Source organism: Telopea speciosissima, chromosome 5 (genome assembly GCF_018873765.1).
Source record: "Telopea speciosissima isolate NSW1024214 ecotype Mountain lineage chromosome 5, Tspe_v1, whole genome shotgun sequence".
Classification (NCBI taxonomy): domain Eukaryota; kingdom Viridiplantae; phylum Streptophyta; class Magnoliopsida; order Proteales; family Proteaceae; genus Telopea; species Telopea speciosissima.
In genome coordinates this window covers 43,832,358-43,848,375 of record NC_057920.1, presented here as the reverse complement: position 1 = coordinate 43,848,375, position 16,018 = coordinate 43,832,358, and positions in this window count along the sequence as shown.

The following is a 16,018-nucleotide window of genomic DNA, read 5'->3' as shown; positions in this document are numbered from 1 at the left end:
ATTCTGTTCAATGTGGTACAATGCATGCTTTATGTCCTAAGATTTCACACATAAACGTGCTCATCACAGAGCAAGATGAAGGGGTGAGATGTGGAGAAAGAAGAGAAGAAGTAGGTCCCACTTCTGTTAATACTAGTAAAAAAAGAAAATAGAACGATTGAATCATGGGAGGGTAATTTGGACGTTTTAAATTAATAGGGGAGAAGGAGAGGAAGAGTTGAGCTCGTCTCCAGGGAGACCAAAACACTCAGGGAGCATCCAACCGTTGGGTTGTGCTGCACACATCCCTAGGCATGCATTGCACACATCCCTAGGCATGCACCGAGATGTGTGCAGCACAACACCATTCTTGGATGCCCCCTGGGCATGCCCTGGGGCTGAGCTCCCTAGAGACGAGCCGGATCTAAAGAGGAAGGGGTTTGCTTTTTGGGGAGAATCAGATGTAAAAGTTTGATGGCTGGCTGTGGGAACTATTTACACTATTGTTAGAGAGATTGTAGGTATAGCAGATAAATGGGCTGGGTCGGATACAAAGGAGAAGTTAATGCAAAAATATCTGTGCTACTTTTCTTTTCTAGTAATTTAACTTTTCATATTACCCAAGAATGGAAAAGACATGTAACCTTTATCCAATGCAAGTCCTCCCCAGTAACATGATATTGAGTGAAAAAAAAAAAATTCTTACTACATAATCCATAAAAAATTGAAGCCATTATAACATTTATAGAGTATGGACCTGTGAAGAAGTTGGATACGCATTCTTGGAACATCCATGGACTATTACAAGCCATCTAAATCAAATTAAAGAAGATGACGTACTCACTAATCATCATTCTCTTCTCATAGGATAATATGAAAGGTTGACACCAAAAACTTTGCTCAAGAGGACAAGTCAAAGCAACCAACAATTTTCTTATTACAACTGCAGAGATTGGCTTTTCACTTTTGCTTTTGTTTTTGCTTCTGCTTTTACTTCCCTGATCAATAGTAGCTAGGGACAAGGTGGCTTTTAACATTTGTTAAGTTAGATATTACTCATTAGAAATTCAAATTCTGTAATGATAGAGTTTTATATATTAATTATATATAATTAATCCAGTGTAAAACTAACCAAAGCATAGTATACGTACCTGTGCTTGCTAATTGTTTTAGTGAGCGCAAACTCTCCTTGTAGAAACTGAATTTTAGATACGGCAGTTGTTTATAATATGTATATATCCCTCAAAACTTCTTGTTTGGAGATGGTAATACCATAAACCTATCAACTTTGTCTCAATGAGCACCTTTGTTGTGTCCTCTACGTCTCTAGGTACATAGCAATTGTGCTCTATGTTTCTACTATATATACAATAGTTATGATCAAGTACCCTCGGTAGCTACGGTGCATTACCTTCAAATCAATATAGTATTCTTTCACCCATGTACCACCACCGATACAACAACCATTAATACCATTCTCATTCCCGTAGCAGTAGTAGTCTTTAGGAAGCGTTTGGTTGTGTAAATCAACAGAACGGTGTTCTGTCGGATCACAATTCTAAAGTAATAAAATCGTTTGGTTGCCTAATTCCAATGGATTACAAGAATTGCATGATTCTGATTTTTACACTAAACATGATCCATATCTGAGTTTACCTTTTTAGGTGAACTCAGATATGAATTACAAATTCTAGGCTTAGTATAAATAGCATCATTCAACTTTGAATCATAAGTTTGCTGCCCTAAATCGAAAAATGATCTGAAATCACGATTTTTGCTTCTATCAGGGAAAAATGGTTGTCATCTTCCATGGCCTGAAGGCCCTGAACCTGCATTCTCTCTCTGTTGCTAGACCTCCTCTCATGCCATTCTCTCTTCCACGAAGGTGAGAGACGGTGCTGCATCAGCTTTCCTCTCTGTTGCTGGACCTCCTCTCATGCCATTCCCTCTTCCACGAAGGTGCGAGACGGTGCTGCATCAACTTTCCTCTCTGTTGCTGGACCTCCTTGCACGCCATTCTCTCCACGAAGGTGTGAGACGGTGCTGCATAAGCTTTCCTCTCTGTTGCTGGACCTCCTCTCACGCCATTCTCTCTTCCACGAAGGTGAGTCTCTCTCCTTCTCTCTCTGAATCTCTAAACCCTGAGATTTCAGGGAGTTCTTTTATGGAAAAGAAAAAGAAATCTGTTGAAATCAAGAAAGAAGAAACGAAGCCCTTAGGTTAGGGTTTCTTCCATGGAAAAGAAAAAGAAATCTGTTGAAATCAAGAACCCTAAGAAACACCCCGAGAATGAAGAGCCCAAGAAAAGACGAAGAAGAAAACCCAGTTCTCTGATTTTGGTGTTTACCTTTGCGCATTTTTTTCCCTCTTTAGTAGTGTGTTTGTTTTTCTTTTTCAAGATTTTGTTCCCACGGTGAGTTGAATCATGTGATAGAGATCAAAGTCATGAAATGTGGCTCTAGATAGAAAATAGGTAGAAATTTAATGGAAATTTAATCAAATGGGCCTGGTATATTTGTTTGTTTAGTATATGTTCGCAATTAATAATTAGATGCTTATCTGCTTTCTTTGTTTGTGTATGTGTTGGATCTGATAATTAGTTAGCCAGAAGCTTCTTTTTTCCATTTCAAACACCAAGCATGATTATACTGTTCTGATCAGGGGAATGACTAGCTCATTCATTTGATACCAAAACATGATTCATCTTTACCTTATCATTTACAGCTTTGGATATCTCTTGTACATTGAACTGTAAAGCCAGTGAGAAAGAAAAAGAGCCTCAAAGCAGAAAATTGTAATAAAGACAAGTGAGATATCTATAGAGTATTAGAAAGATGCTAGTGATTTTTCATAAAAAACCATTCAAAAGTCAACGTAAGCTGATGACTTCACTTGCCATATCTCAAACCTTGCACTCGTGAGGTGGAGCCTTTCTTTTCTTTCTTTTCAACCATTTCACAATTCCAAGAGGTACCCACCAATTTATTGTGACTAATTGGACAAATTTCTGATTGTTCTGAGATTAGCTTTTGATTGGGGGACTCCAACAGGGTTCAAAATGATTATGGTTTCTTTTATGGGTTCGTAGATCTTTGAGGCAAGTAGTTTTTAAGCATCAGGGCTTAGCTTAGCTAGACATAAGCATGCATTATGTATATAAGTTAGTTTTTAGAGTTCTAACTATGCTCTTGTCATTTAAAAGTTTAGTTATGGCTTGGTGTGGGAGCTTCTATTGGAGCAATGTTTCTTATCATCCATAGATAAAGACATCTTTTTCTTGGTGTTAATTATCGTCTACAAATCAAGAACTTATTTTGTATAAGGGGAGCATGGAATGTTAGTCATCACTTTGTATTTTGCCATTCAGATTTGATGCCAATGCACAGGATGTCTTATATCTATTTCTTAGTCAGGTGTAGGCAGGGACGTCTTATATCTATTTCTCGTATACCTATACATACACATGATGTCTTATATCTATCATTTTGGCTGGATATATTTAGGACAGTTTGTATTTGCATGTGATTTTGTCGTCCCGTTTATTTGGTGGGCAGCATCAGAGAAGAACAACAGAAAATAAATAAGGAAGAACAGCAGAAAATAAATGATGTTGGATCTGTGGGTTGGCTTCAAATGTTTCTTTTTGCTTTTGTTCAGTTGCTATATGTTTTTGTGACATGGTGTATGTAGGTAGGTGAGTCTTTAGCTCAAAAGGAAGAGTACCTGGGTTTGTTCCCAAGAGATGATGGTTCGACTCCATCATGACTCTCATGTAGCAGTAGCTTCTTATTTAATTTCTTATCTTGAAGTGAACTGATTTACCCATCAGAATAGGGTGAGGCTTGGGGGAATCTGAACTTTTGTTTTACTTAAATGAAAGCTATTGAGTCATACTGAGTCATACCCTCTATGTTGTCATACCTGAGCACACACTCACCCCCACCCCTTGCAACCCCTACACCTGAACACAACACTAACACAGTCACCCTCACCCCTTGCTGCCCCTACACCTGAGCACACACTCACCCCCACCCCTTGCTGCCCCTACACCTAAGCTCACACTCACACATAGCAATGGCATATTAATAATTTTAGGTTATATAAGGTTGGGTGATAATTTCAGCATAAATCCAACTGACAGACTCAGGGTAACCAAACAGTTTTTCAAATAGATTCAGGGTGAATGCAACTGACAGACTCAGGGTAACCAAACAGTTTTTCAGGAAGAATCACGTCACAGAATCATGATAACCAAACAGTTTATTTTCTAGAATTATGATTCAACAGATGGTAACTCAAGTGAATGACCATCCACAATCAGACCACTTCCAAAAGATTTACGCAACCAAACGCTTCTTAAGCATCCATATGTCCATTTTAGAATCATCTTTAACACATGAAAGGCATAGCAACCCTCTCAACTCCACCAATTGTAAAGACCTTGTATATGCTAAAGTCCTAAGATCAGGACAACCTTGAGCATGTGAGACTAATCTGAATTCTTCGCTCTCGAGGTCAAATGCGATGATTGTATTGTTAGGGTCAATCATATGCCCATGGTAGACCTGAGTGTCAATCCTAGGATCATAGTAGACCAACCAGTGGATGGCTCCGTTAACAAAAGCTGGAGCACTTGTATCAGCAACACGGTATGGAGGGAGAATCCATCACATCTCTCCAAGCACAAGAAGAAGAATTAGTAGTAGTAGTAGTAGTAGTAGTAGTAGAGCCCCTTCTTTCCATTCCGATTCCTAGGGTAAAGCATTTTGTGGTTCATAACGATAATCAGGGGAATCAAATTAACTACTTTATACTCAGTCAATTGAGTGAAGATATCCGAAACCAATAGAAGAATTATATTTGGGGAAAGGGGGTTTTGGCAATGTTACCAATTCATGTGTACTAGGATTACAAATATGAATCTCCTCATAGTCACCATAGCGGTCTTGAATGCAAATTAAATCGAAATGTGTAGGTAACACCATGGGGAAGGAAAGCATGCTTTATCTTGACCTCAAATCTGCTTATTGGATTCCCTTCTCTGTCTGTGGTTTTTAGGAAATTGTGGAAGAGACCTCTTTCCCATTCCCATGGATCGGCTGGAGGCTTTAATGAGTAGAAGAGGAGAAGACAATGTTTGGATTTGGATTGGTGAGAGTAATAGTGGAGTTGAAATAATAAAGGATCATGAGTGATCAGAAAATGCCATCGTGCTTACATACGCACCTGAATCTCAAGAGTGTCTTCAAGGATAGCTTCAATAGCACATTAATCAAAACAACTTCTAACTGAAACAGCCTCCGATCATGGTCCATCAGCATCTCCTCCTCCACCGCCTCCATATTCATCTTCTATTAATAGCTATAACAATTGACGTGCCCTCCAAGAAAAAGGAATTTTATGCATCGCTTATGGGTTAGTTTTGGGCCGTAAGATTCAAGTTTGACACTTATCCAGTATATCAATTAGATTTTTTGTTTTGGAGTATCAGGTCACCGAGCAGGCCAGCATAGAAGGGAGGCAGGCATCTAATTCCACTTATGCGTAGGGATGTAAACGGATCGAATTCTGCTCGGGTAGTGCTATATCCGCATTCGGACGGATTCGGATAGTGCTAAACAGATACGGACATGGACACTGATAAGATATTTTATCTGTTTACATGTAAATATAGCTTTTCGGATAGCTATAGCCTATCAGTATCCGCATCCGTTTAGCTTTTAGACGGATTCGGATAGTGCTAAACAAATACAGATACGGACACGGATACGGAAATGGATTTTGGCTATTCATTTACACCCTTACTTACACGTTTTGCCATGTGTGAAAAATTTGGAACTCCTATCTAGGTTGCATTTGGTATGCATTCTTGGAATGCATTTCAGATCGATTTCTCATTCTCAGATGATAAAAACAACTTTTATCACCCAAGAATGCAAAATTGCCCTAGAATGCATTCTAAAAACACAATCATAATCAAACTTTGGTAATATAATTAGAAATTCTAACTCACTATTGGGGTTGACGAGGAATACCTTGACCTATTAATACGACCTCGTAACCCATGTTGATCTCTGGAAAGACAAGCCCATGACATGAGAACCATGGGGCTTTTTGCAGGACCCCAATGGGTGCAGAAGATTCAAATCCTATAATACGCTCTTTTATGTATTGCCATGTATCTTATTTGTAAAAGATTAGTTTTTTTTTTTTTTATTAGTCTTGAATTTTTCAAATGTTTTATTTTGTTATTTTGCAACTTAATTTTTTTTAGAACTTCACATATAAGAAATGGACCTTTGAAATCTATTTATCCACAAGATGTCAGCTCCATCTAACCAAGCAAGTGGCACTCTATCTGACCAAGCAAATTGCTAAATGAGATGTCCATCCATAGACTCTGTGTAGTTGATTAGGGTGAGCTATTGAGGAAAAGTAGGAAAAGTCGTCATACTTTAACTCCATCAACTATTAAGATGAAAACACTGTTTTGATGATAACAAATAAAACCATATAGGACTAACTCTTATTTAAGATGTATAGATAAGAGCATGGCACCAAGTGTGGGGGAGCACTCAATTCAAGTGATTGATGCTCAAAGAAATTTGTCCTATCTTTCAAAGACATCAAAAGAATCATGAAATGAAGCAACAAGCTTTGAAAATAAAGATTAAGACAAGATAGAAGATCTTACATTGAAGACTATAAAGAAAAGTTTAAGTCTTGAAGAATTCAAGTTGTTCTATGTTGTAAAATCATTTGTTAAAGTAAAAAATAATGTAATGCACACACACATGCATACATTCATATAGAATAACTTTAGGAGGTTGAAATAACCCCAATTCATGTGACCAAACTCATTCGGAAACCCTCAAGATAGTCCATCAAAGGACTCAGCTTATTTCAACAAAACTTAGCTGATCTGGCATACTAGATCCTTAAACGGCATACCGGATCAGTTATGATCCCAGGGAATAGCCTAAAGTAGCTTTACAGCGCACGCTGGATTTTGATCCAGCATACCGAATCAAAGGTTTGCTCTGTTTTACCCTAAACTAGCATACCGGATCAGATATAATTGTTGGGAATTTGACCGTTATACCAAATATCATTTTAAAAAATTTGGTGAACCGGTATACCGGATTATGTCTGTCTAATCAAATTTGATCTTAAGACAGATTCTTAATTTATTAGTTCTACCTAGCCTATAAATAGGTATTTGTTTAAGCTCTAATCACTACTAATCACCATCATCAAGAGACTTCATCACAAGCTCTACATTGCAATAGCCTCAAGTGAGTCTTCATTGATTTTAAGCATCAATTAATAACAAAACTCACACACTCAAGCTCCTCTACCTCATATAGCTTCAAGATCTAAGGGTGGAAGGTAGCTTACACACTTAATAAGGTTGAGGTAACCCCTTTCCTAGTAATTTTTTATTATATTTGTTAATTGAGTCCTCTTGCTTGGAATCAAGATTGGGTGAGTCCTCTTGCTCGGAATCAAAAGTAGTGTTGAGTCCTCTTGCTCTCAATCAAGATTTGTACTAATTCTTTTGATCATTCTCAAAATTGTTTTTAGTGGAATTCTCTCTAAGGTGAGAGGAGTGGATGTAGGCAAGCTTTGGCGGTCGAACCACTATAAATATATGTGTTATCTTTGCAATTTATTTGTCTTTTATTAATAATAGTTTTATTTTTGCAATAGTTTTTTATTTTCCACTACCTTCACCTATTCACCCCCTCTTGGTGAATTCACATTTGGTATCTGAGTGGGAGCTCAAGACCTTGATTATTTTAATCTTATTAAAAGTTAAAAGACCATGGGATCCTCTGCCAATCGAAAGATTGAAGGATACAACATTACCAGACCACCCTTCTTTGAAAAAGAAAGATTTTTCTATTGAAAAAATCACTTTAAAAATTTTGTTTGTACCAATAATATTGATGCTTGGGAAGTGATTGAAAATGGACCAAACACCATAGACAAACCCAAAGAAGAATGTATTATCGCTGATAAAGTAAAAGTCCAACTTAACTATGTAGCAATTAGCTATATTCAATGTGCTTTGAGAGAGAAAGAATACAATAGACCTTGCATGTGTGATACTGCTAAAGAGATATTTAATAAACTTGTTGTAACCTATGAAGGTACCTCGAAGGTCAAACAATCCAAAATAAATATGCTTGTAAATAAATATGAATTGTTTAAAATGAAAAATGATGATGATATCTATGCTTTGTTTACTCGTTTTACTAACATTGTGAACAAGTTGAAAGGTATAGGTAAGATCTATACAAACGGAGAAAATGTAAGAATGATCTTGAGATCTCTTTGCACAAAATGGAGACCCAAAACAAAGGCTATTAAAGAATCAAAAGATATCAAAAAATTGAACCTCGATGAGCTATTGGGATCACTCGAAACTCACTAAATGAAACTCAAACTAGACACCAAGGAAGATGAATCAAAATAATCTAAGAAGAAAGTCGTGGCTTTTAAATCATGCTACGAAATTAGTGATGATGAGGAAGAACTTTCGGATGACGAGATTGCCTATCTCTCAAATAAGTTTTTAAGATTCCTGAAGAACAAGGACAAAACCTCGTTCAATAAGAGGAGATTCTCTAAAGACCAAAAAGGTAAGAGTGTTTCCAAAGATAATACTAATTCCTCTTCAAAAGACATTGTTTGCTTTGAGTATAGGAAACTAGGACACTACAAGGGAGACTATCAAAAAAATAAAAAAATACAAAAAAACATATAAAGTCGGACATTCATTTGGCTCAAGCAATAAAAAAGAGGAAGACGAAGAATCTCAAGAAGAAGAGCAAACCAACATTGCACTCATGGCTCTTGAAGATGAAGAAAACCAAAATGAGATAACCCCCACATCTTCATCTCATAAGGATAAAGATTTCTTAGAATTAGAAGAAGCATTTGAAGATCTTTATCAAAGTAGCATGGAATTGGCAACCACCAAAAAGAGTCTCTTAAAAGTGATCAATACCCTTAAAGACCAAAACATGACTTTAACTTCTCAAATTAACGACTTGGAAGAAGAAAAAGAAAAGTTGTGTAAAGCCTTTGAATCTTTTACTAATGGTAAAATGAACCTTGACATTTTACTTAGATCTACGTCCAACACACCTTTCAACAAAGAAGGGCTAGGCTATGATGTGAACAAGAGTTCAAATCAAACTAAAGAGCCAAGTACAAATAAAATAGCAAGTAAGAAAGTAAAGAAGCACAAATACTGTAATTATTACAAAAAGAAGGGACATTCTCTTGAGGAATGTTATTCCAAGAAGAAAGCTCTCAAGCTAAGAAACCCAATTCTAAAGGGAAGACTCTAAGTCCAAAGACCCCTCAAATTGTTGTATGCAATAATTGCAATAAAAAAGGATATACAATTTGGGAATGCTCGATCATATGAACCAAACATTTTATTATCCTAGAAGATCTTATAATGGTTAAAATAGGAGAAGTCCTCCAAAGATGCAAAAACCAACTGGAACTCCACCAAAGGTGCAAAAATCACCTAAGAACCAAGAATCATATAGAGTACCCCAAAACCAAAGACCTTGGAACCCCCAATCATACAAAAATTGGTATGACAAGTAAAAGGAAAATGGGAACTTAATGGTTTGAAGACCAAGAGGAATGTATGATACTAACAATGATGGACCCAACACACAATGGGGACCAAAATTTTATTCAGTATTATAGTTTTGTAGGTGCACAAGAGCAACATGGAATGGTATATCGATAGTGGCTGCTCAAAGCACATGACTTCCAATCCAAAGCTGTTTTTCAAGCTCAAGAAACAAAAAGGAGAATGGCTATCATTTGGAGACAACAGCAAAGGAAGAATCATTGGAAATGGATTGATCAAATTTAGAGGTACAGTAATCTCTAATATTAACTTAGTTGATAACCTAAAGTATAATCTATTTAGTGTAAGTCAATTATGCAACAATGGATATTTTGTGAATTTCAATGCCTATAAATGTTTAATTAAAGATTCTGATGATAATGTGATTCTTGAAGGATGTAGAAGAAATAATGTTTATACTTGCATATTTAGTGTAACTCACATGATGCATGTCTTATTTCAAAATTTGATGATGCTATCTTATGGTATAGAAAATTGGGATATATAAATACTAAAATAATTGGATCTCTATCCTCAAAGAATTTAGTGAGAAATCTACCAAAGTTAAACTTTGATAAGCAACACACTTATTGAGAATGTCAAAGAAGTAAACTTACGAAAGTTTCTCATAAGGCCATAAACTCTGTTGCTACTTCTAGACCTTTGTAACTACTCTATCTTGATTTATTTGGACCTACCCAAACCACAAGCCTAGGAGGAAAGAAATACACCTTTGTTATAGTGGATGACTACTCTAGATTTACTTGGACCCTCTTTCTCAAGCATAAAAATGATGTATTTGAGGAATTTGTATCTCTTTATAAGAGAATACAAAATCAGAAGGGTTATTTAATCACCTCTATCAAAAGTGACCATGGTGGTGAATTTAACAATATATATGAAATTGGAGACTTCTGTAGAAAACAAGGTATAACTCATAACTTTTCGGCACCTAGAACAACACAATTAAATGGTGCGATTGAAAGGAAAAATAGAACAATCCAAGAAACTGCAAGGATAATGCTTAATGAGTACTCTTTGTAAAGTATCTTTGGGCCGAAGTCGTTCAATGGCATGTTTTATGTTGAATCGAGTTTTGATAAGACCTATTCTTTTGAAAACTCCTTATGAACTTTTTCATAATAAACTTACTAAAGTTGATTACTTTAAAGTTTTTACTGTGCATGTTTCATTCTTAACACAAAGGACAACTTAGAAAAGTTTGAAGAAAAGGCCGATGATGGTATATTTCTAGGCTACTCCACAAATAGTAGAGCTTATAGAGTATTTAATAAAAGAACACTAATTGTGGAAAAGTCTATGAATGTCAAATTTGATGAATCTATGGCCAATGATAAATATAAAGACTTAGAAGAAGAAGATGAAGATGAAGTACTTGAAATTAGGAAAAGAGTTGAAAATGTCTCTTTAGAAGAACCTAATGATCATATACATCAACTTCCAAAGGAAATAAGGACTGTTAAAGATCACCCTCTTGATCTTGTTATTGGGCACCTAGAGAAAGACATAGAAACTAGAAGTAAAATTCAAAATGTTCGTTCAAATATAGTCTTTATCTCTTCCATTGAACCAAAGAATATAAAAGAAACCCTTTTGGATAGTAATTGGATAATTGCTATGCAAGAAGAGCTTAATCAGTTTGGAAAAAATCAAGTTTGAACACCAAAATTATTAGAACTAAATGGGTGTTTAGAAACAAACTTGATGAAGATGGTAACAGAACTAGAAACAAGGCTAGATTGGTTACTCAAGGCTACAACCAACAAGAAGGTATGTATTGACTTTGATGAAACATATGCACCTATAGCTAGACTTGAATCTATTAGAATGTTACTTGCATTTGCATGTTATAAAAATTTCAAGTTACATCAATGGATGTGAAAAATGCATATTTAAATGGTTTCATTAATAAAGAAGTACATGTTATCCAACCCCCTGGATTTGAAGACTCTAAGTACCCAAACCATGTCTACAAACTCAAGAAGGCTTTATATAGCTTAAAACAAGTCCCAAGCGCTTGGTATGATAGGTTAAGTAAGTTTCTTATTGATGATGGCTTTTCAATGGATAAGATTGATACTACTTTATTTTGTAAGCATAAGAAAAATGACTTGATTATTGTTCAAATTTATGTTGATAATATCATTTTTGGTTCAACTAATGAATCACTTTGTCATGAATTTAGTAAATCTATGAGTAGTGAGTTTGAAATTAGTCTAATGGGAGAATTAAACTTCTTTCTAGGACTTCAAATAAAACAAACTCCTAATGGGATTTTCATTAGTCAAACTAAATACTTTAAGGAACTCTTGAAGAAGTTTGACATCAATGGACAAAAATCCCTAATACTCCAATGAGTACATCTATAACCTTATCCAAAGATGAAGATGGAACTCCTATTGACCCTATAAAACATAGAGGCATGATAGGTAGTTTACTTTACTTAACGACTAGTAGACCAGACATAATGTTTAGTGTTTGTGCTTGTGCTAGGTTTCAAGCCCCACCTATGCAATCCCATTTGAGTACTGTAAAGAGAATCTTTAAATACTTAAAAGGAACTTCAAGCATTGGCCTATGGTACCTGATGGACAATAACTTTGACCTGATAAGCTTATCTAACGCCGACTTTGTTGGGTGTCACGTTGATCGGAAGAGCACAAGTGGAACTTGTTACTTCTTAGGACCATGTTTGGTTTCGTGGTTCAGTAAGAAGCAAAATTATGTTGCTTTGTCTACTACCGAGGCTGAATACATTGCAGTCGGACGGTATTGTGCACAAGTGTTATGGATTAGGCAAACTCCTTAAGATTATGGAATTATGTTTGATACTTCCTCTATCCAGTGTTATAACACAAGTGCTATTGATCTTAGCAAGAACCCGATTTTACACTCAAGAGCTAAGCACATTGATATTCGTCATCACTTCTTACGTGATACAGCTCAAAGAGGTGAAATCCGACTTGACTTTAGAGAGACCGAAAAGCAACTCGTAGATATCTTCACAAAACCCTTAAGTGACGAAAGATTCTGCACACTTAGAAGAGACTTGGGTTTGTGTGACCCTTTTGAGTAAGTGAATCCACTGATTTCAAAATCCTTGACTTCTCTCTACCCACTTTTTGACAACGACAAAGGGGGAGAAACATATAAAAATGAAAATGGAATAAAATGATTGTTATGGAATGCTTTGAAATTTATGAATATTGTAATTTGTTTATTTCAAGTTTCAAGTTTTATGAATGATTGTGCAACTTTCTTTGAAATCAATGATATGTGAAATTTGTGCAATTTCTGTTATATCTAAAATAATTGCTTCAAGTTAAAGTTGCTTTATTATTATTTTTTGGATTATTTGTCATCATCAAAAAGGAGGAGATTGTTGAGGAAAAGTCCTCATACTTTAACTCCATCATCTATCAAGATGAGAACACTGTTTTGATGATAACAAATAAAACCATATTGGACTAACTCTTATTTAAGATGTATAGATAAGAGCATGGCACCAAGTGAGGGGGAGCACTCAATTCAAGTGATTGATGCTCAAAGAAATTTATCCTATCTTTCAAAGACATTAAAAGAATCATGAAATAAAGAAACAAGGTTTGAAGATAAAGATTAAGACAAAATAGAAGATCTTACATTGAAGATTTTAAAGAAAAGTTTTAGTCTTGAAGAATTCAAGTTGTACTATGTTGTAAAATCATTTGTTAAAGTAAAAAATAATGTAATGCACACACACACACACACACACGCATACATTCATGTAGAATGACTTTAGGAGGTTGAAATAACCCCAATTCATGTGACCAAACCCATTCAGAACCCCCAAGACAGTCCATCAAAGGACTCAGCTTATCTCAATAGAAATTAGCTGATCCGTTATGATCTCAGGATATAGCCTACAGTAGCTTTCCACCGCACGTTGGATTATGATTCATCATACCAGATCAAAGGTTTGCTATGTTTTACCCTGAATCAACATACCGGATCATAATCTAGTATACCGGATTAGATATAACTGTTGGAAATTTGACCATTATACCAAAGATCATTTTAGGAAATTTGGTGAACTGGCATACCGGATTAGGAACCAGCATATCGGATTATGTCTGTCTAATTAAATCCAATCTTAAAACAGATTCTTGATTTATTAGAGCTATCTAGCCTATAAATAGGCACTTGTTTAAGCTCTAATCACTATTAATCACCATCATTAAGAGACTTCATTACAAGTTCTACACTACAATAGCCTCAAGTGCGCCTTCATTGATTTGAAGCTTCAATTCATCACAAAGCTCACACACTCAAGCTCCTCTACCTCATCTAGCTTCAAGCTCTAAGGGTGGAAGGCAGCTTACACACTTAATAAGGTTGAGGTAGCCCCTTTCCTAGTAATTTTTTATTATATATGTTAATTGAGTCCTCTTGCTCGGAATCAAGATTGGTTGAGTCCCCTTGCTCGGAATCAAGAGTAGTGTTGAGTCATCTTGCTCTGAATCAAGATTTGTACGAATTCTCTTACTCATTCTTAAGATTGTTTTTAATGGAATTCCCTCTAAGGTGAGAGGAGTGGATGGAAGCAAGTTTTGGCCGAACCACTATAAATCTCTGTGTTATCTTTGCAGTTTACATGTCTTTTATTGATAACATTTTTATTTCCGTAATAGTTTTTTATTTTCCACTACCTTCACCTATTAATCCCCCCTCTACGTGAATTCACATGAGCCACCTTGGCACCAAACCCTAATGAAAATGACCGATGTCTGTCCATAGTCTACTATTTTATCTCAGCTTAATTATTAATTAAAGAAGGAAAAAGAATCCTACAGATCTATATAACCTCTGATATGTTCCAAGGTGAGATTATGGCATGCAAAATATTTTGCGGATTTTATTGCAGGAAGCTCATCGGGAATTGTTATATTTAGGTGCTCCCAATTGTCTAGGTCCCCTTTGGGGTTGAAAGACTTTTTTGTTTTTGTAGAATAGTTGAAGACTTTACCACCAAACCAAGGGTGACATCTAAAAATAGTTTAAAGCACACTAACATTTGAATGATTTTGAGCTGGCCAGGTTAGTTTTGTATATATCTTAGTTCAAATTTTATCCAAATTAATTCCATAAAGTAGAACCTACCTCGACCAAGGCCATGAATCCTCTCTAGTCACTTGAAAGTACTGGTGCAACAAAATAGGGGATCCCACTATTGTTGTTATTCCTTTTGAATTGATTTAAAGACCAATTAATGCATATTCGACTATTGAAAGGGTTGATAACACCTGCTTGCATACTTATGAAATAACTGCTAACAAAGAAATTTGAAACCTTTCTCTAGTAAAAGAATGGAAAGTTCTAGTGAATCTTGTAGAAACTAAAGCCAAGATTGTCACACCCTAAACCATCCCTGGGAGGATTAGGTAGGTGACCCGAATTGCACGTCAGTAATCCGCCAAATCCCACAAATCTAGAAGCAATTACTCCATTCACAGACACACACATCCACTATAACACATCATGTAAAAGTCAGAGTGCTACAGAAAGCTATATTTACAATAAAACATTTAAAGAGAGTAGCAGTACAGGAAATGAAAATATATACAATACTAAGTTTGTTCATTCCCTCTCTCACTCTCAAAGTTACAGTAGTAGTACCTACCTCTACCATATACAACCTTTAAACAAAAGAAATATATACAGGGCAAGGTAACCCAAGCCCCCCCCCCCCAAAAAAAAAAAGAAAAGTTTAAAAGTAAAACGGGGAAAAACTCCAACAAAAATAAAAGGAGTCCCTAAGATAAAAGTCAGCAGCAACACCCTTCACGGGTCATTCTCAGCTGTCACAGAAAACACTCGCATCAGCGGTACGACCTCCGTCCAGAATACAATCATAACCACCATAGCTCACCTCTGGGTGATAAGTCTCGCTGCCACAGTGACATCTACTTATAGGATCAGCTAATAGAAAAACATATATAACAGAGTATGAGCTCCACCGAGCCCGTGAATGAAATATATCACCATGCATGCACATGTAATCACAACCATATGAATCCTACATGAGGTGTGGTTCATTTTATTTATTAGCCACCTAACATCACAACTAAGGCGGGTTAGTGCTACTACAATCCCCAATACATGTATCCCTAGTGTGGGCTTTTAACCCCTACCCGTGATATACCCATTGAGTTGTCGGAGAGGACTAGTCAGCTCCCGCATCAGTCACCAAGGTCAGCCCGACCAGCCCTCTGGGATTAACCTGTGAGGCATCCATCCTTTTTATCACTTTTCTTTTCTTTGGCTTATAGCCCATAATCACCTTTTCGGTGTGATAACATTTCTTTTCTTTTCTTTTCTCAT